Source organism: Manduca sexta, chromosome 3 (genome assembly GCF_014839805.1).
Source record: "Manduca sexta isolate Smith_Timp_Sample1 chromosome 3, JHU_Msex_v1.0, whole genome shotgun sequence".
NCBI classification, from domain to species: Eukaryota; Metazoa; Arthropoda; class Insecta; order Lepidoptera; family Sphingidae; genus Manduca; species Manduca sexta.
The window spans coordinates 3,638,245-3,660,612 of NC_051117.1; the positions used below are offsets into that span (position 1 = coordinate 3,638,245).

The 22,368-nt window shown below is 35.8% G+C and overlaps 1 protein-coding gene across 7 annotated transcripts in view; it reads right to left on the reverse strand.

Annotated features, from left to right (window-relative positions):
• LOC115456040 overlaps nucleotides 1–22,368 on the reverse strand; it is a 99,084-nt gene that overhangs the window by 58,640 nt on the left and 18,076 nt on the right. The window contains exon 2 of one of the 7 annotated variants that reach the window (XM_030184891.2): nucleotides 10,944–11,026. The exons of the other annotated variants lie outside the window; for them this stretch is intronic. The gene's annotated coding sequence lies outside the window, so the exon portion shown is untranslated. The remainder of the gene's footprint in view (nucleotides 1–10,943; nucleotides 11,027–22,368) is intronic. 7 annotated transcript variants of the gene reach the window in all.

A 22,368-nucleotide genomic window follows, 5' to 3' on the forward strand; every position in this document is an offset into this window, starting at 1 on the left:
CGAGTCTGTTACGTTGATCTGTGGCAAATCCGCCGTGATCGATCCCGACGTCGCATGAAATTAATTAACTGATGCAATACTGATGCCATAGCGTACTGATAGTAGAGAAGACTTGTTTAAGTTGCGTTATTTGGGATGTGGGTTTGTTTTTTTTTTTTGATGCTGGCTGCATGGGTTTTATTTTTTATAGTTGATTTTTTTTTAATTTTTTGATGTTGGCTGCAATATAGTTGTCTTGAACAGTTTTTTTTTTTTTATTATCATGTATAAGGAATTTTATATTCTTGACTAGCCTAATGTATACATAGGCTTGTATTGAGTTCAGTTTTGTTAACTAGTCTTGTCCTTTGTACTTTAATTGACAATTGTGATGAGCTAATCACATCTTCAGAGGTACATGCATAAAAATGTGTTATAAAGTCTATATTTAAATAGTGTCAGTTTATTTTTTATTTGAATAAATTTTATCTTTGTGAGCTGTGTCCCGCCTACGGCTTGTAATTGTTCAATCTAATTAGACACTTAAGGTCATTTACATTGAAAGTATAAAGCACCTTTCTTATTTTTATATTTCAAATACTTAGCTACCAGTTACAAAATAGAGGTCAAAAATTTCGTGACTTTTGAAACAATTGAACGCAACGTAATAAGTTCATACTACACATTAATTCGTATAGCTTACGTCTGTATTCTTTAAAAGGTAGGCAGAACACCAATTGTAGGTAACAATTCGCTATTTCGACCTACTGTATTTTGTAATATCGGAAATGTTAATTGCAACTTTATCTTATGTATGTTACGAAAAAAAAACCGAGACTCTAATCATCTTCACAGGTTCTACAGTCCAATTTTTCCTACTAAAATGACGTTCAAAAACAATTCACTCAAAGCTTCGAGCAAAGTGACCACTACACGTCATGGTAAGTAGAGTGCCGTCCAATAGAATGTCGACTGACGACAGATTACCTCTCAACAGTCGACACAATTATGCCGGCCTATTGGAACTGGATATACACAGGCTGATCCCGCGCGACACATATAAACCACTATCGCTACCCGGTGATAAATGATTCTCAACACCTATCATATTTTACATGAAAGTATATACATTTAAGTTCTACTGGCCCTGACCATCTGAAAACATTTGCGCTGTGGCGGTCGTCTGGTAGCCAAGCGGACCGTACACTTATCGCGATCGTGCATCGGACTTAGCATTATTTTGAGAAGTAATTATTAACGCAAAGTCAGTTACCGAATTTCAGTCGCAAGCAACAATGGGCTTAATGAATAATAGAAAATGTGATCACCGGTTGGTAGCCGATATAGATAAATGATGAATGCGTTTTCGGGTTTGTAAATGACTTTCTTTTTTTAATTTCGGAAGCAGTGGCCAGTGATCTTGATTTTTAGGTTGAATTTACTTCGTAGGTACTGACTGCTATTGATATGCTCTTACATTATAGAGACGGGACGAGCATCCTAGATATACGCAATATTCGTATTTCTAAATGACTATAATTCTACCCTACTTTTATAATATATATATCAAGAGTCGAATAACTGGGTAGTATAGTATATCTAGTGCTTAATAACGTATAATAATGATTTCTTGGGTTTATACGAATGTTAGAAATTAAAGTAAAATTCTGTCAGCCCCGTGATCACGAAAGCTGCAGTCTGCGAAACGTCGGAAAAAAAAAACATAATATAAATAATTAAAATGGAATCAGTAAAATAGATTAATTTCATAGCCAATAACTAAAGAATCGTTGATATACTACCAGTATTAAAAAAATAATAGATTTTAGCGCAAGAAGGGAGATTGAGCCTTCGGAAACCTCGCTTTTCATACGAAATACTGCCTCAGTGGCGTAGACGATTGTACAACTTTAGTACTAAAGTCTCGGGTTCGATGTTTTGGAAAAAGTGATATTGGGTTTTTTAGTCAGTATCAGCCCGAAGTCTGGAATTTGTGTTTCATATGGCGATCATATCACGGGTGGAAAACATATGGCGGAAAGTCGGTGCAGTATTTACATGCCTACCCTTTCAGGAATAAATGCTGCGAGTGTGTGCACGAACAGCAGTAAGTTGTTATGTTTGCGCCAATAGTACTGGCCCGATAATGCCGTAAACAAATGAGTACGAAACTGACCCAAAAGCCAAAAAAGTATCGCCAAGCGCCATACCGTGAGACTACCGAAACCTTCTTACATTTCCCCAAAGAATCCGTTTCATAAGGCGATACCGGCGTAAATTTGTCAAAAGAATTTAGTATATACCCGCCGCCGATCGACGTTTCGCCGAACCGTGACGTTTTTGTACGTCGCAGTCCGACCCGTTCAATTACGGGCAAAATTAATGATTGAACATATTATACAAATACAAGGGATATGGCTGCACAATAGGATTACATCTCCTTTTATGGATGTTACCAACCAGTTATGATCGTGGCCGTTTAACATTTTTGCAGCTTTTGTTTTGGAATAGGGCTTGTACTTGCATTTTAATTCGGTGTGTGTACTATAACTTGTTTGTTTCTTGTTCGAGTTTTGTTCGCGGGTTTGTTTAGAGATTTATGGGTTTAACGTTATAAAACATGTCGATTGTTATATGTTTTAGTTCGTAAAAGTAGATAAAATTAACTTATATACTTATAATTCTTAAGTATGAACACTTAAATGGAAATGTATCATAGAATTATACTTTGAATATGTAATCTTAACAAAACCGGGTGATTCCCAAAATGGGATTGTCAGACCCAGTTCTAAAATTCACAGCGTTTCTTCATTAAATAAAGGAAAAACAACGCATGACGATTTGTTGTCGTCTTCCAAATTCCAATTTGATTAAAAGACCCAAGATGAATTTATATTGTGGGTCAGTTTATGGTCCATATCGGAAGAAAAAGTTTGAGGTCATAAAGATTCGTTTTAGTGGAAATATTATGATCGATCTTATTAGACAGAAGTTATTGAGGTAAGGACATCAATTTTTTTCTTAGATTTTGTATACTTCTTTGAAAAAAAACTCGTATTGCGTGAGATTTATTTCTCATAGTATAATTATTATAGATGTAACAAGCTATTATTTTTTTCTAACTTTTTTATACCCCAACTATAGAATAAATAAATACGCTAATATGTTATGCCCAAATCACCGCGCGGCAAAACTCGTCAGCAACCGTTTCGCACTTTTTACAACAATAAATTAAAAACACCGACCGCGGAACACATTCTATATTTCTTTGAAACTGAATAATTACACTTAATCTCCGTCCACAAAAAATATATAAAACTATTGTAAAATCATGTTTTACCGTTTATTGTATCGTTTATGGAGGTCGGCCATTAGAGACGAACGGAAGCTCCATAAAAGCATATCTATTAGATATAAATTTTAATAAACCATGTGAAACGAAACGTAAAAAAATGGTTACATTATAAAATTGCCCGCCGCGTCGAACGAGTCAATATTTCAAATTAGGAACAATTCAAATCAAATCTTCGAATTCTCGTTAGAGCAGGACGCCCGTAGGGTTGATGACCCGTTGAAATGTCAGCACTCCACTGTCTCTTTCACGCTGCATCCGTTCGCCTATCATCCATCCTGTTCGCCCGATGAGATGTTGATCTTGATACGTCACATTTTTAATAAACGAACTTCGTATGACATGGCGCACGGAAATTCGTTCCAATGATTAATATGGCCGCCTCATTCGTATAAGAAACTAATATACTTTGTTTTTAAATGTTATTAGAAATATTGATAGTTTCATGTCATTGCTCGTGTTTGTGATCAAACGATAAACGTATTGAATGTAGAAAGTATGACAGAACCAAATTGAACGCACGAGAGAATAGAGCGCGTAGGCAGCGCGCGCAAAAAACTGACAGACTCGCCTCTACGTGTGGATGTTAGTCTATGTTTTATTATTTTTCGAGCGGCACTAAACGCGATAAGTGCCTAAATTGCGCGAGCATTAATTTTGGCATCATTGCTTGTTAATTAGGACGTGGTGGAATTGGTTTAATACCGCAATAGCGTTGTCGCCGGTGGCGGTGGGCGCATCACAGGCCGCAGCTATCACTCGCCATCTTATTTTAATGTTGACGTTAATAAGCGCGGCCGCGGATGTACAAAACAAATGTAAAACGAGCGAGGATCGGACAAAAAACCCATGATGTGTACTAGACATCATACGGAGCGTTTCATTACTGCTAACATAAAAAAGTTCATATTTGACGTTTAACAAATTGTTCCTTTTTCAAATCTACCAATGAGACCATTGTGTTGGCTCGTAATGGCGTGTTCTATTTTCAAATCTCATTCTCTTTTCAAATCTCGCTCGCCTTTCAGATTCATTCGAATTTGGAATGCGCCGCTCTCGGGTACGTGTACGTTTTCCCACACGACTTTTTTCTAGTGTTATTTAAAATGAGTTGATTAATTGGATGTTAGGTTGGTAGAATTGTTCTTGCAGTTTAACGCTTCACGAGGTTACAACACCATGTGCCGACGAAAAACTTACATGTATTGATGACAAGATGTATTAGCACGATGTAGATACACGTATACAGTTGAGAATTAATTATTTGATAATTAGTTTTTAATTTTTAATCTCGTTGATAGCTAGTATCGCCTTCTCATATAAAATGCCGATTCTAATCTTGATAGGCGATAATGGTTTTTAAGAAGTCTGTATAAGACGAGACTCTTGCTTGCAAGAAAAAATATAATGCGTTCGATATTCAAATTCTTATAAGACTAAGGCGAAATGTGTTTAAATCCAGAAGCCAAGTAAAAACTATAACAAACAATCACGATAGGGCGGCACAGGATAGTATTAAAGTTTTAATCTAAAATATGCATCGCGCAAATCCCCGAAATGGCCAAATGTCGCATCTAGCCGCGCGGCAGATATTGTCCAAATGCATAAACATCAAAGGGGTTTTTTGTTAAAAAAAGATTTAAAAATTGAAGGGCGCGTCCCCATATTGTACGCAAAATGGCGTCCGAGATTATAATAACGATTTTAAAAAGTCCCCTTCGAGTTTTATTTTTAGTATTTTCGGGAAGGGTTGTGTAAGTGGACGTGGGGCACTGTGGAAAATTTGACACTAGAACTGTTTCTACAATGGGGTGAAAGTTTATGTGCAGGACAGATGAGCTTTTTTATAATTTATTCGCATCGATCGCTGGGGAAGCCGTTGGAGTTGATGTCATAATAGTCACAGTAAATTTTGTTGTGTTTATTTTATACAGGTCAACATACTGTAATACAACCTTATTTTGTAAGAGTAAGCCTTATACATTTATTATTATAATCTGTAATAGTTTTACTATTGCCTTCGCGGCAAGTCAATATGACAACTATTTTCAAGAGTAAAACGTAGAAATTTTTTAAAATGTAATCTTTTCATTGGATTACATTTTTGTTTTTTTCTATTTCGATCTTCAAAACACATTTTTTTATAAAATTCATGATAAATATTTTTACTTATTAATCACGCGTTCCAAATTTAAACTTGACCCGAGTTATTGATTGAAAATAAGCGACAAATTTATTAGCAATTTAAAATTCGAATGTGAAAATATTAAAATTACATAAATCTGTGTTTACTTTTTTTTCATAATTGGGCTCATGATATGTTCAAACAGCCGCACTTACGAAATAATCATTAGAATTTTATTCAAGGTATTTATTACTATTAGTACTTTAAACTAAGATTCATCGTTTTGTTTGCCAAATGAAACCGACATTTATAATCTTGTTAACCACTAAATATAACTAACGCGAGTACGTGAGCGTCGTTTGCGACAACATAACGCCACTAACAAAAGCACTACCAATTCAACACCAAATCCGCACCAATTGTCGTCGGAGACGCTTTTAACAATAAAAATAAAAATCTTCGAGGAAGTCACCAATTTGTGGCGGACCGTTTGACGGAACGACATTGGTTTTAAACATATGATTTTCCACTCTATTATGTACGCGTATGGTCCAATTTCGCACAATGTTATCGATTTTATTGTAAAATTAAATTAGTCTTTTTATACTATGGAATCAATTTGTAAATGTTCTATTATGACTACAATGAACGAGTATATTTGAATATTCCTATAAATCAATGACTATAGCGAGTGGACAAGGGCCATTTTTTCGGTAGGTATAAAATAAATTGATTTATTATTAGATTTTTCGCAGAATTTTAAGTTTTTATTTAGTGTTTGTTTTGATGTTTTTAACATATTTGCATATTTTATTGATTGTTAGTTGACCCGACAGACGCTGTCCTATCTTAGCTATGAATATTAAATTAGTTTTGCGGCTTTTCATTTAGTTTCTATTCAAAACCATTTTGGAAATTAAAGTGATATTTCAAAATTCGCATTTATGAAACGCGCGAAGTTAAAATAGTTAAGTTTTCTGAACTACTCCAATTTTCGTAAGTTTCTTTAGTACCTTCTAGAAAGTATTAGAAAAAAATATATGAATGTAGTAGTTTAGGCAGTCCAAGGGAGCATGTCTAAGGGAAACAAGACATATTATATCTATATAGATAATTAATGAAAGTGGTTTAAAAAAATATATAGTTTATTAGAATTCATCAATTCAATGGAACTATCTATTGACAATAGGGTGTATTTAAGAGATAAGTGAACAAAAAATCATGTGGAAATCGAATTACCTTCGCGTTTTCCTTAACATTTAACTAGAATTTAAGTATAACAAAAACTGCCTTGTATCTAACAATGATTCTAATTTGAGAAAGAGCTTATCAAAGTGATAACATTATTTTTTATTGCTTTGAATGACGAGACGAGCTTGCCGTTCTCCTGATGGTAATACGACATAAACACCATCAAACACCTTGAATTACGTATTGTTTGGTGTTCCACTGCGCTCGCCATACTAAGATATGAGATGTTAATGTTAAGTCTTACATCCAGTAGTTACACTGGCTACTACCCTGAAATGCGTATTTTTAAGTTTATCAATATATCACATCTCCATTCCCTACAAGTTTAATGACACCTGGACTTGTACGCAACCACTCTATAGAATCCACAGTGCAGATTATAATCCATATAAGAACGCAACACGAATTAACAACTCATTATAATTCGCCACTGAATTGCATCAACTCAATTAATTTATATAAACTTATACCGAAAATGGTGTAGAAAGCATACATATACACCGGAACGTAGACCCCGGTCTTGAATACTGATTCGGCTGTTTTCTATAGAAATTACATTTACCCCGAATTCGCGGTGGTCAGGCTTTATGGGAATTTGGTTCTTATTGTTCGGACTGTTGTTTGTAACAAGGCAGTATAAGAATGGGGGTAACGTTTGAAATACCTTGTACCTTAGAGAGATTATTATGTGATCTAATAAGACTTGGTATTAGTAAGAATTTTGTTACAAACGCAATAGAAAATCTACGATAGTTCTAAGAGTGTAAAATCAAGTTAACCTCAAGGTATAAACAAAAATGACAATATACTCATAGGTTAGCTCCAAGACACCAAATAGATTCTTGAAGATAGATTTCTATGAGGCAAAAGCCTGGTCTTAAAATATATAAGACTATGCCGCCTTCACATCCACCACTGCAACTCCTGTAAGCCAGATTCGGCAGTGGCAATAACACCGAGCGATGAATCGGAAGTATGCGACCACTAATTAACTTTAACTCAGGGAAATTAATTAAATAGAATAATTAGGAGGAAGCTAATCATAGCAAATTGGGAGCCAAAATATCAACATGCCTCTATATTCCTATTTCTCACTAACGCGTCATCAATCCTAGATTTACTTAATGATGTGTCATCATTCGTACATTTTTTCTTGATGATTCACGTCAAAAAAACTAATCTGATATGTAAACCATTGAGCAAAAAGTGAATTATGGAGCGAACTTTTTACTTTTAAGTTTTATTTTGATATAGACAAGATTGTATTATAAATTCATAGAGGAATAGTTGTGATATATCCTTTACTGTTATCAGGCTATAGACAAAGATTTCTGGGATAGAAGTGATCTAGGAAAAATCTTGTCTGTGATCTAAACGGTAATTTAAAATATATAAGCGTAAAATATAGTATTGTTTTTCTTCTTACGTGTACATTAACTTTATTTAATATATTATTTGAATACTACGTTTTGGAAAACTATACATTCTTCTCCATGTTCCGCTTTAGGTCAACTTCTCAAATTACTGATGACAATAAGTCATTCAATCATTCCAGGTATAACACAATTAAATATATGATTAATATTCACTAATTGACCACGGAAACTGCCGAAATGAGGTCATATAACATTCAAAGTGACATTTGTAAGGCTCCAACTACCTTCAAATGACAATAGTTATGCCATCAAACCTTAAACACGCCAAGCGTCAATAAATAATCAGCAAAGTATGCGTCGTGTCCATAAACATCAATTTATTATTCAATAAAAAAAAGAAACTGGACATTATGGACATCGATTCTAGCCGCCATATTGCCACTTGGATCCATTGTGAAACTTCAATAACGCACGCGCAACCCGCATATTAAAACTAACGCGGCGCGTACACACGGGCGAAAACGGAAACAATCGACCAGTTCCATATTTGAAAATGGGCGTTTGAATATGGAACTATTTAAAATTTCGAATCCGTTGCGTTATCGCTGCGACGTGTTGGCGTTTTCCGATTGTTCTTTTTTTTCGAATTTCGAACACCGATATCCGTTTGGTAACGGTTGATGTCTTAAAGGGTGCGAGCGACAGGTCTATTAGCAATCGGTAGTTGATTAGCACTTCCTGACTGCCAACTTTAACGAAAGCCAAAAAATTGCACCAGTGTGAACGCACTGCATTTTCTGCAAGCTTACGTAATGCATTTGAAAGATTAATTCGGCTCTGTAAACACTGACGCGGTTGGGGTTCAAAGTTTTTCATAAATCCCAATCCCATTGTCGACTTATGTGAGGTAAAAAGATGTCCCGAATGATCCCGAGGGACACTTCGTATGCAACAGGTGTCGGCGTAATACAGAACGCGTACACGAAATATTTTTAAAAAAGAAATTGCCAACAATCGGGCTACTTTCGTCGGTTCGAATTTCTTATGTCCAGCCGAGGCCGGCCGTAAATAATGTTAATGTTGTATAAAAGGCGTTTTTCGATGAATTTCGTATCCAAAAACGTACTCTTTTGCAGCGAAACTCGGTCTCGGGAAGTATGAAGTTGTTAATGAATTATTCATACAGACTTAGTCATTGTTGCATTCGGAAATTTCTTTATAATAAAGGGTTGGATACGCTTATGTATTTCATCTTAAGCGAAGTCGAAAGCTGTTGATTATACGAAGATTTTTGTATCCATTGACGTATATTCTATGGACACGAACGTCCATATAAACTATTTGTCCAAAATCTGAACTAAAATGGCAACCAAAACGTCACTGTTATAACCTATTTATTCACTTGAACAACAAATAATTTTACTTATTTGACTAATATTTTTTATTCAAACCAGGTTCACATTTAGATTCGAGTTCTTATATCATGAGCGCCACTCCTTACACAACCACAAGCTGTCAATATTGACCATACTAAAGTCAGTTTGAATGGATTGCAGTTCAAATATATCCATGGTTGGATCTAAAATGGACGCTCGTTTTCAAATATGACTAAGGATTCATTCAATATAGGTTGAGATAATTGTAAGAAGTAATCATCAAGTGACATGAAAATATTATTGATATTTCGATAACATACACTACAATTTTCAAGTAAAGAAATTTGACACATATTGATATCGTTTTCAAGTTAGACAGAGACAGAAACAAAACTATTTTCCCACCACTCATTAGCTTATAGCGAGAACAAAACGTTATAAAAAATCCTTTCACAAGCACAAACGAAATGCAAGTCACTTCATACGAATTAAACGTTTTGTTTCAAACGATAGCCGAACAAAAACATAATTTTCAATATCAATACTGGATGAGATTCGTTTCTTAATTATACACATTGGTATATAATTATCAGTGTAATGGTTATTTCTGATTAAAGTCGACGCACTCCGACCATTGTTGCTATGACAGGTTTTGTGAGCCATTTTTGAATGTATAGACTTATTTTTCGATGGTATCTTGAAATTTAAACACCTTTGTTATGCCGATTTTGATTGGAAATTGTGCTGGAGGTGCATCGATGTTGGCGCTAAAATATTTCAAAGTATTTAGTTTCTAGTGATTCAAAACAAATTCAACAATAATGAAGTCTTGTTTACGAAATATACATCGAAATAAAACTATATTTAAATTCAACAATTACAATATTCTAACTGCAAATAATTTTTTCTAACAAATATTACAGCTGCAAACTCTGAAAGCCTGTTTCAAAACTATACCGAGATTCGTATATCGAATTAATACGTAATGACAAAGCGAAATTCCATTCCATATTAACGGATACGATTAAATCCAATATGTGTATATATGTGTGCATTCGGCCTGTCTCGGCACTAGCTGGTTGCCATGGCAACGCTGCAATAGGATTATGAAGGGGTGAGTCCGGTACATCAATTATTGTACCGAACGAGATGTTTTAATGTACTTTAAAGTTTATTCATTGTTTTTCGAATCTATGAAAATTATTCGTTCGAAATTTAAACTCGGGAATTGTGGAGACAATCGTTCGAAATTTGAATGCGTTGGTCGGTTGTTCGTTAAATTATGAAAAATAGCTAGTCGTGATTAAAAAACGAAAATTATTTGTATTCAATGATAGTTTTTCTTAACTTAATACTATTGACTGAACTGTTAATTGAGAAATTAGCAACTATAATATAAAAAGATATCTTGACGTTATATAGTTACATCGAAAATTATTTATATTTATATTAAAACAAATCGATGGGTTCTAATTACAACTCACTCTTTCTCGGAAGAGTTCGTGACAAACATTGTTTCTGTGGGTCCTTGCGCGCGCCGTTCTCTACATGACGATCGGGTAAATACCTGGAAAGAAACGAAATACTTATTAAACACCTATAATAACAATAATGTGTGAGGACTATGATAGTAATAGAATTTTGTACTAAATGAATGGCATTAGTATAATTTTTGTAAAGCACAAAATTTACAACGAACAAAAGTTAATACGTAAGTATTGATATGCCTACGGTAGAGTCGTTGGATTATTCTATTATATGATAATTTTTTATTGGCATTGCGTTTATTTCATCAAATATTGATTTAGCACTACAAGGCGGGGGACCGAATTTAAAGGAAGCGCCAAAATGAATTTAATTAACAACCATGTAATGACAATTAAGTTCTAAATTTAAATTTCGTGCCCAATAAGAACTATCGATCGACTTCCAAATTTAAAATCAGATAGCCACATCCGTATCGACAGCAAGAATGGAACGAGCATGACGATTCAAATATTTTTGAAAATGGAATATTAAGTGAAGCTATTATACAATCGAATCGTTCGTAACGTGTTATTACTTATTAAAAAACCTCATGCCAGTACGAGATGTTCAGAAATAATTAAGCAATCGTTCGTAGTGAGTTTTTGATTTTATATCGATTTTGAGATCGATTATAATATCTATAATAAGAAGTCGTCGTTTGCGTATCGGGGTCAACGACTTGCGTATGCTGGCTGCGTGTGATGCTATGCGTCAAGTGACCCCTTAATGCGACTTATTGGTTACTCATTTAAAGTGCACGGGCTGCCGCTGTCTGCGAAACATTTTACGACGATATTTTACAATCAGTGCCGTTTTTAATTACATTTCAAATTCCACTATCTTTGAACATTCCAAAAATGTTATTGTCATGATTTAAACAATAAATTAAAGTTCGGTAGTAGCGACCTTATCGTCAAAATACATCGGATGTCTTATTAAATATCACAGAAAGAGCATTCAATTGGAGAGTTGGAGTGATCGATAACACAACCGTGCAACTATGATGTGGAAACATTACGATGTCATTGAGACCGCCTATAGAATACCGCCCACGCACGTCGAAACAAAAACAGATCGCGGAGAGTTCCACAAAACATCATTAAATTCAATATTTCGTTTAAAAAGCACTCCACATATCTGAACCATTAATCACTAAAACTACCGACCTTCAAGGAGAACATCGGAATAAAATCGGCAATCGAAATAAAGCACTTAAAGCGAAACGTCATTATCGCACAACATAAATAAAAAACTCAGGAATCGAACGCAAAAATTGAATATCGAACTCGATTTAAAACAGAATACGAATTTTAAAAATACGAGCGCGGCCGAGCGGCATTAATTAAAAATTCTCGGTAGAATATTCAAAAATAGAATTCGCATTCGAACACTCCTTGTACGGGCGCGGGGGCCCAGTTTGAATTTGGAAGAAACAAAAGGAGGACGAGGAGAGCGCGGGAGCAACCCTTTAGCGCTGATAATCTGTTCTTTGGCCGTGTTGCGTTTCCTTTTTTATTTGTTGTCACTTTTTTGTCCGAACCGAGATTGTACACAACATTCTTTACTTCGAAACGGAGCTTTTAAAACTCGTCCCGAGATTTATTTCTTTTTTATTCGCTGTAATAACGAGTCCCCGCGTCCGATTTAATTGACGAATGGTCACGAGCGAAATGTTCAAACAATTTTAGAGGTCAATTTTGACTTGACATTTTGTAATATGCTGTTATTGATAATTACTTTTACTAGAGCATTTAGAAACGGAGCCTTGTACCCTGAAAAGAAGAAATAAAAGGGATCAGTGTTCGTAATTTAATTTCAAATGAACATTGGCAGGTATTACCAACATAAGTACAAATGGGCTGGTTCCACGTATAAATTGCTTCGAAATATAAAAATTTAAAAATAGAACGCAATCCTTCCGCCCTCGGTCGGGCGGTTAGTGCTTTACATGAAATATTATTTTATGGAATCAACATCTGCGGCCGCCTGTGTATGTATGAGTGTGCGTGTGTAAGTGAACGGTGTATGTGTGCGGGTATTATCCCGAAGTGAGTGCTGCGGCGAGGGGTTTATGTACACAAGTGAAATTACTTAAAAGTAACATGCCTCAAGTGGATGGGAACGTTTTCAGAACTTCTTTCTTTTCATGTTCCAATTTTAGAATCACATGTTTAGTTTTATTAATGTATCGTATTAAGATATAGGTGTGCCATAAATTATAAATATTTACATTACGCTTCTTAATGACTAGAGTGTACGGATAACTAAATTAATATCTTTAGGATATTAAAGAATCCATTTAATTTCCTCAACATCGATAGTAAAAATAAAAATGTAAACGCGCTAGTTCGCTCTCGCATAATAAAATTCATTTTACAATCCATTCGTATCGTCAAATCATTCGTCGCGAGTTCATTTTTTAAAATTGGAACGAAAAAGTGAAACCCTTCCATTTTTAAATTGGTTTAGTCATGGCGCTCCCTTTGCCACTATTATACAATGCAACAACAAAACGACGTGGAATTTAAAAAAGTTTTACGTCATTTATCATGGAGAAATTTGAATTTAGAACTAGTTTTTCTTCACGGTCATATAAGTTATGAAATATTACAAGCCAGTCCGTAATAGATAAGTTTATACATTATGTAAGTTCATAAATAAATATAATATTGTAATTAACAATGAGAATATTGCGTAAATTTAATAATTATTATAATATATTAACATGATTTTTTGAGTTTAAAAAAATAATACAAGTACGAATAGCCAGAAGCCTTTATAATCTCTTATATATTTAATAGCTGAAGCGAAACAAAAATATAATGGAGATCAAATTGTTCCGCTTTAAAGCGCTTCATCGCTGTACATCCATAGATAAACTTATTACGGATCCGTTCAGCTGTGTTAGTTTTGGGATTAAGTTTTTTGTGTGACTACCCTCTATTTTAAATTTAACTCTTTTGACTATTTTAATATTTCTGGAACATTTTTAGCTTAGGGCGAGGGTTATGTGGGTGTTTTTTCAAAAGGGTGAACAATATTTTTAGTTAGATTCGGAGTATGCGGGCGGCGCGCCGAATTAATATTTTGAATTGATTGAATCGCGTACAATAAGAATTGAAAGGGTTCCCGTTTATGGGTTCGGATTTGAAGTTCGGGACAGCTGAGAATTCTTTTTGTGTGTTCTTTTCAAGATTTAAACGGCTTTGAGTATTGCGGTTTACTTAATTCGATGGATTGTGCTTTTAATTCAACGTCCATATTGAATTAATGTTTTTCTGGATAAAACACCAAAAAAAAAAATAGATTACAGATTTATAACTGCAACAGAGTCGGTTTAGGTTCCAAAGAGAATAGACTTCTCATATTTCCAAAGACTTAATTTCTCGTTAACTTTTCGCTTCCTGCGCATTCTTCCCATATGTTCCCACAGGTTTTTATCTATCATCATTTCCTAAAGTACATTTTATCTGACAGTTGTGTACTCGAATGGAGATATATTTGTAAGTACGATGTTGTGTGAGTCGAAGCTTTGAACCTAGAGGTCTGGGTTGCGATTCCGGGATAGACAAATATTTTCGAACAGCGTTTAAAGATGTTTTAGTCCCGATTATTTTTATTTTATATTTAAAAATTGATATTGGATTTTTTTACTAATAGTTTGGAATTTGTACCTAATATAGTGATAGGTTCGCCTCCTATATCATGGGGGAAATACGCGCGGTGGAAAATGGGTGTACCGGTTGCGCCTCTGCCTACTCCTCGGGATAAAAAGGCGTGAGAGTGTCTTTACGAATACCTTACAATATCTAATATATAAACTATATAATTGATATAGTTAGATTTTGTATCCTAATTAAATTGTTTTACCTGAAGCCGATTAAAGGTTCAACAAAACCGAACAATTAACAAAAATGACACAAAAAACCGTGGAGCTACAATTAAATACATATAAAAAGTGCGGAAAGGAAGCGATCGGTTTCTGAGAAAAAACCAAAACGAAAGGTCAACGTCCCCAGCACATGTGGCTATGAGAAATGCATTTTCATATCCCATTATTAACGGGTAACTAGGGTTTTGAGGGATTGGAATAAATTGTTGCATTGGAATTGACGTTTTTTACTTTTGGGCCAGACGGGTAAACTCAGTAAACGTGCGTTTAATTTGTGAAACAATTTTGTATGCTTTTTAACTTATTTAATAGATTCATGTATATAAGATTTGTATGAGTAAAAATATGACAATTATTTCTCATATATACAAGCTACTTCGTTAATTTTCTGAAATTTGTTGGGCAGTCCTCGACCCGTGACACGTGAGCGACTTCTTTCGTCATTTAAAAAAAGAATCTTTAATACTTAAATACTGGCTGATTATTAAAAAATATAAATTTAAATATTCAAATTAATATTCCCATTAATTTCGTATACGCACACTTAAGCGAGTTCCACACTCTCGTCCGTCAGACGCGTGATAATCGCGTAGTTTACGAGATATGTGTTAATAAAACCGTTGTAAACCGAGCTTTACGACGACAACCACAATAAACACGCCACTTCCCACTGTGTTGTGTCTAGCGCTTTAGATTTGCTGATTTGCTACCATAAACAACCGCGAGATATAATAAACCTAATGCTCGGGAAGTAAAGTTGATTATTGAGGTAAACGTGCGGTCTTGTAAAATCTTCAAGACAATGTGTGAATAACTCGCTGACGGCCTAATGAGTGAAATATTTACAATATTTACACGTTTAATAAAATAACAAACATTATGTCTATTAACTATTAGTACATTGTGGTTTGGGAATTGCGGGTTCACCGCAATGATGTCTATGTACGATGGCATATGGTTAGGCTTTACAATAAAGTTCAATTATAATATTAAATTAATGAATATAGGTAATTTTGAACGGTCAATGACTATGAAAGTTATAAACATAGTACCTACAATATTATAAGTACTTAAGACTCAGAAGTAGTAGATATTTGAATACTTACGTTTCTAACACGTTTTCGTGATTAGGTACCAATTTAAAATATCTGAAAAAAATCTTAATTCAAAAGTTCAAAATTCGAACACAAACGAAACGCGCTATCATTACTCAATGATTTTTTGTCTATTTCCTTGTGGTCAAAATTCTAAATTCAAAATTTCATACTAGCCAGTATCTAAATTCAAACAGATTCATAATGAGAATGTTTAGTCAAAAAACGTTGTGAATTATCGCTTTCTGCGAGTGCAATCGAACACTGGGCAGACGTCTGGCTATTTATGGAGATGCGTTTTGTTGTTCCATATGTAACGCAATTCGCATGTATCGTGTGTTACGTACGCAAACATTGGAATTATTAATCAAACTTTATTGCACGTCGTGCGTTATTGATGTTTTTGTATAGATGACGTTATATTTTAATCAATAACAGGAATGATACAAACACAATAGGTATTGGTTTAAAGTTAACTCTTGTGCTTATTTAGTCATTTAGAAATAAATCAATATATTGTAAGGCTAACAGGCATCCAATATTGATGAACGAAGGACTTTTTAAGGCTGTATTATAAACGCAGGATTTGATATTAAAAATGTATTCGTAGAATGGTCTATCATTCCGAGTTAATCTATTGTAAAATCAACATTAATTCCGGTAAATGCTGATGATATAACTCGTTGTGATGCAACAAATCCCAATACATCACAGCGACGACAAACATGTAGACGCATAAATAACAACAATATTTCGTCGACTAGAAATAGTGTTTATTAATTAACCTGAGTGAAAATACGTCGCGTATTTCATTTTAATCGGCGTTTCTTGTTTTCGCACAACGCGCGGGAATGCACCTGTCCGGCACTCTGTTACAGCGCACGCACTTTGTATGCGTGACGCGTTTAGAACTTATTGTGTTTCGAAATGCGAATTTCAGATTTATGATCCGTGGTGACGTATGGGAAATTTTCTGTTATTCGCTTATGTCTTTGGGGCGTGAGGTAGCCCCGAAAATGGTTATGTTGGTACCGGTTTGATTATATTCTAAATTTAAAATTTTTAGAACGATTTAAATTTTAAATATTGAATTAAGAATTTGTATTATTTTTATAAATCAATTCTCGTTGTCGAGCAAGTTATGTGACATAACAAACAAAAAAGTACGCGATTGGTATTAAAAACAATGGTAAACTCCAACATGGTATTAAAGATCCTTCCATCGCGATATTCTATGAAAAATGACCCTTTTACAATATGACAAATATTAAACAGATTGGGGACAAAGAGAAGTGAAATTTATCAATAACAATAAAATCGCATCGAGCGCCGCGTACACGCACGATAATAGACTACGCGGAAAGCGAAACTATAAATCTGAGTGCATTTTTCGCGAACGCATAAAATCTGAACGCACCTATTATTGAATCCCGACGCAACTGACAATGTATACCGATCTCTTTCCGGCTGAATACGTCGCTCTCGCTCTATCGGTGCACGCGCCGCTATTGTGTCTGGTGCGACTCGGCGAGTATCGTCCCACTCTTTCCTCCCCCATAGCGCTGTCCCGCTCTAACGCGTGTCAATGCAGTTTATTGTAGACGTTAATGGCTCTGATTACAAATGTAAATTTTCAGCGCGCGACCGCGTTGGTTGGCTTTTTTCTGTTCGATTTCTCTTTATGGTATTAAATTGTAGATGAAATTAATAGTGCGGCTTTGTGGGCCGTACGAGATAAAAGGAAAAACGCTATTGTTTTTTACTCGCTTACAAACTTGTGCAAAGATGCTCATGTTATAATAAAACCGAATAAGAAGATACAAAGTTGATTAAAAGTCACGATCGCTTTAAGTAAGCACATATACATTTAAGTAGGTATGTAGTATAATTCGCAATACAATATCGCATACTGGAACTGTCATTTTCATCCATCGATATCTCACAATCAAACTGTCCGAAGCTCGCTAAAATAAAATAGACGACAGTTAATATACGGCTAACGCACGGACGTTACGGTCAGACTTACCCTATTATTCGCATATCAGGGCACTTTATTTATAAAGCACGTCCAATTTTATCTGACATATCAGTGTGCGGTTAATTACTAAGAAAATAATCAGCGGCGGGGGCAAAACGGGGCTCTAGTTACATTGGCCACGTACACAACGGTTTCCCAACTGAATACCGTTCGCAAAAGATCTCACACGGCTGCCAATTTTCAGAAAGACAGAGCTAAAATAATTGCTGCAAACGCGCCCTATTTCGAGCCGCTGCACTACAGTTTAGATAGATTTAAATCTAGAACATTATTATCCGACTGTTTGTTTTACACATTGAATGTTACTGGCCGCTATGGAAAATTTGAATTCGAATTTTCGAACACGAAATGCGATGTTCTCTATTCAATTATGAATCCCGCATTCTAATTGCAAATTATTGATACGTTGTAAAATTAAATAAAAGGCAATAGTTGAATAGAAAGGTAGACACCTATAATTTATTTTCAGTTTATCTATAGATGTTATACGATTGGTAATCGTTTCTTACATTTAAGTTTTAGTAAACGAAAATGACTTTTCATTTAAGCAATATCAATAAGGAAACGCATAACATAAAAATTTCAACAACAAATATTTTACACATACACAAATAATGTAAAAGAACATACATCTTAACATGATGTTGATACATTAGATAATAAAATAGCACTCCAACTGCAATAATGCATAACGACTCCGATTATAACTCGGGCCGAAACAAAACCAAAAACAATCGCATTCACATCAAATGGCTAGGTAAATCTTGGACTTAAAATAGTCAATAACGCGCGCAAGCAAGCAAGCAACGCACGTCACCGTGCGGCCGCATTCAACATCATAATCTTTATGGACGGCGCGCGGATGCGCGAGACGAAACTATCCGTCCGCGCTCATATTTACAGCAATAACCAGCCGCACCAACAATTACATTTGCACACAATAACCGGCCACGTCTGCGAAAGAAAGCAAATAATTCGCTTTTCTAAATTCGAATACAAAGCGACGCGGACGCGGCGTTCGAAACGCGAAAACGTATCGGCCAATGGCGCTAGAGCGCACGCCGCGGCCGCCGCCTTAGCGCCCAAATGCCAACCTAACGACCAACAATTAGGAATGCGCTCTATTCCAAATTCAAACGAGCATTGCATTTGAATTTGGCGTAAATTTTAATTGTAACAATGGTCGCAGGGCGCGGGGCGAGGGTGGGCGCGGCGCGACATGATGCGGTCCAATTTTAAAATCGCAACGAATTACACACGGATGTATTAATTGAATGTATAAATAGAGATTAGAATTTATGTAGCGGCGGGTAGTGAGCGCTGTGTAAATGTCACGGGAACAATAGTGCGCCGGTGTCTATTTGAGATTGATGAGCAACAAATAATCTGCGCTGTTGTCGGAAGGCAGAAAGTCGGTTGCGTAACGTTCGGAACACTCGTATGAGAGAACGGATTACGGGCCGTATTATTTTCGGTAAACGATATGTATCTCTGTCCGTCTGCATTCGACGTTGCGTTTAATAGTTTAAGCACGATAGAGCGGGCGCGAGAAGTGTACGCGCCTCGCGCGAGATGATGCGGCCCAACGAGTGCGCCGATGTCGAATTTTAATGAAAAACGTGATTGAATCTATAAAAAAGCAAAATTATATCGCAGTTAATCGTGGTCTTAAAATTCGTCGGGCGCTTTCGTCAAAATAAGAAAATAATTAATACCCGGTCCGGCGGAGGAACGTTTAGAGCGGACATAACAATAAAACAATACGGCGCTCGCAAACCGAAACAAAACACAGAAAAATATGAATACCGATCGGAACGGTCGCGTGGAAACAAAAGATGGCGGATTTAATGAAATGAAATAAAATATAAATTCCTTTTGCAAGCGAGAATTCTTACATTTTTAATTTGGCACCGCGGAATGGGAGCTAAAAATGGTCAAATTCCGAATTCATAAGCGCGACCGAACGGCTGGCGGGAGGGGTGCGCGGCGGCGCGGGCGGGGGAGGCTCACCCGTCAGCGGACATCGGCGATAAACGAATATTCATTTTTATTGAAAATCAATCCGGCCCGCGGGACGTTTCTATCATTAGAAGTATTCAGCCGAGAAGTCAAGGAGTTAACCCTTCAATTTGTATAACATTGGTACATTGGACCAGAAGTATATGTTTATAGGATCGAAGGGTTAAATCGCAACGGCGCGGTCCTCGCAAACCCTCCACGCGATGTCGTAGGTCACGTATGGCCGGCGAAATTCTTGGTGCAGATTTATCAAATTCACAAACATTGGTTTATGAAACTGCATGTTTTTAGAATACTAGTACTGGTATTAAAACCTGAAAAAAGTTTTCATTGCGTTAAGGCTTGGTCCTAATTGGTATTTCCCCTTGTCCTGTAGGCGAACTCAGGCACATATTCCAGTTAGACTGATATTGAGCAGAAAAACTCAATATCACTTTATCTAAAGACTCTAAGGATATGAGACTGATGATAGAAAGAAGGTTGGAACATACAAAAAGAAGTCTATACTAATATATAAAGCTAAAGAGTTTAATATTAACCCTGCATTACATACTGTCCCACTGCTGAGCAAGGGTCTTATTTACTACTGAGAGAGATTAGGCCTTAGTCCACCACGCTGGCCTAGTGCGGATTGGTAGACTTCACATACCTTCAAAATTCTTATAGAGATCTTCTCAGGTATGTAGGTTTTCTCAAAATATTTTCACCGTTAAAGCAAGCGATAATTCACAAAGAATGCATATACTTTACAAAAATCAGTGGTGCCTTGGGTTTTGAACCAGCGTCACACGACTCAGAAGTCCATTCCACTCCCAACTAGGCTATCACAGCTTTTTTATATACACTAGCTGACCCGACAGACGTTGTCCTGTCTTAACTATGAATTTGCAGCGTGTATTCTGTAAATCGCTGAAATTAACTTTTCTTAAATTTTCTAACGTTCCGCTCAACTTCCTTAATTTTTTCTTCATAAGAACCTTGTCCTGACAATAACAAACACAACAAAAAAAAAGTGAATCGGTCCAGCCGTTCACGCGTGATGGCGTGACCAAGGGAAATAGGGATTCATTTTTATATATATATATATATATATATATATATATATATAGATATTATACCCAATGCTGCAGTGTTGTATTTATATTATAATCAATACTAAAGCGTTGATTTTCGATGATTTCTGACTAGAATGACTTGTATCGTCACTCCGCACCAGATGTCTACGCTGACGATCGCCAGACACTCAATGAGTAATACCCGCTTTATTTGCTTTTATAAAGTTTTATGAGCGTGTCAGACGGACGGATTTTATGTATATTTATATTTTACTTTATCGATGTTATTTATGGATTATTTGTCGTGCCTATGACAATGAAGTCCCGGGTTTGATATGGAATCGGTGAAGTAGATATGCTTCTATCAAATGTCTGAGACCTTTAACGGATATAAGGTTTACGCTGAACTATCGAAAATGAATTATTTTGTTTTATTAAAAAAATGTTGTTTTACTGCAAAATAACGGAACGCAAGCCAGTGCAGTGATTGCAAAGCGCACGCAGCAGCGCAAGTGCATGAACCTTTTTTAGATGGAAATGACATCTGTCATAAGAATGTCGCGCTCATTCTAAACTTCGTATCCTCGAAGGGATAGGCAGAAACACATCTAGTGCACCTACTTTCCCCCTTGTGTTCTGTCCCATGAAGTGATAGGGAGCGAGCCTATCGCCATAGCGGGCACATATTCCAGACTCGGGCTAATACTGGGTAGAAAAACTCAATATCATTATGCCCAACCCGGAGATCGAACCCGACACCTCAGGACTGCAGTCGTATTGTTATATATGAATGAATCCCTTCTGGCTAAATTTCAGCCACGACCAATTACAACAGATCAGCCGAGTAGGCAGAAGATATTATAATGTACAAGTATGTGCGCAATAAACAGGTGCACTCTCTGTTCTTTCACACTCATAGTCCGGTGAGACGGCAATCCGACATGACCGGAGAGAGATCAGGCGCGGGACCAACGGCTTTACGTGCTTTCCGAGGCACGGGGGTATCACACACAGTGTCTCAGTGATTTAATACAACTATGCTACTAAGGCAGCCTTACTTATTATCGGTGAACATATAAAATATCTGTGAAAAATTAAAATAATAAAGCAGTGATAAATGACTACCTTTACTTTGGCTGAGTTGAGTTTAACATATAATTTAAAGCTTAAACATTTTTATTAAATTTGCAAAAGTGTAGTAGTTAGTTTTCATCAATATTACTTCACTACTTGTAAAAATTGTTGGCCTGTATATTTATAATACTTTATGTTAGGCTGTAAGTT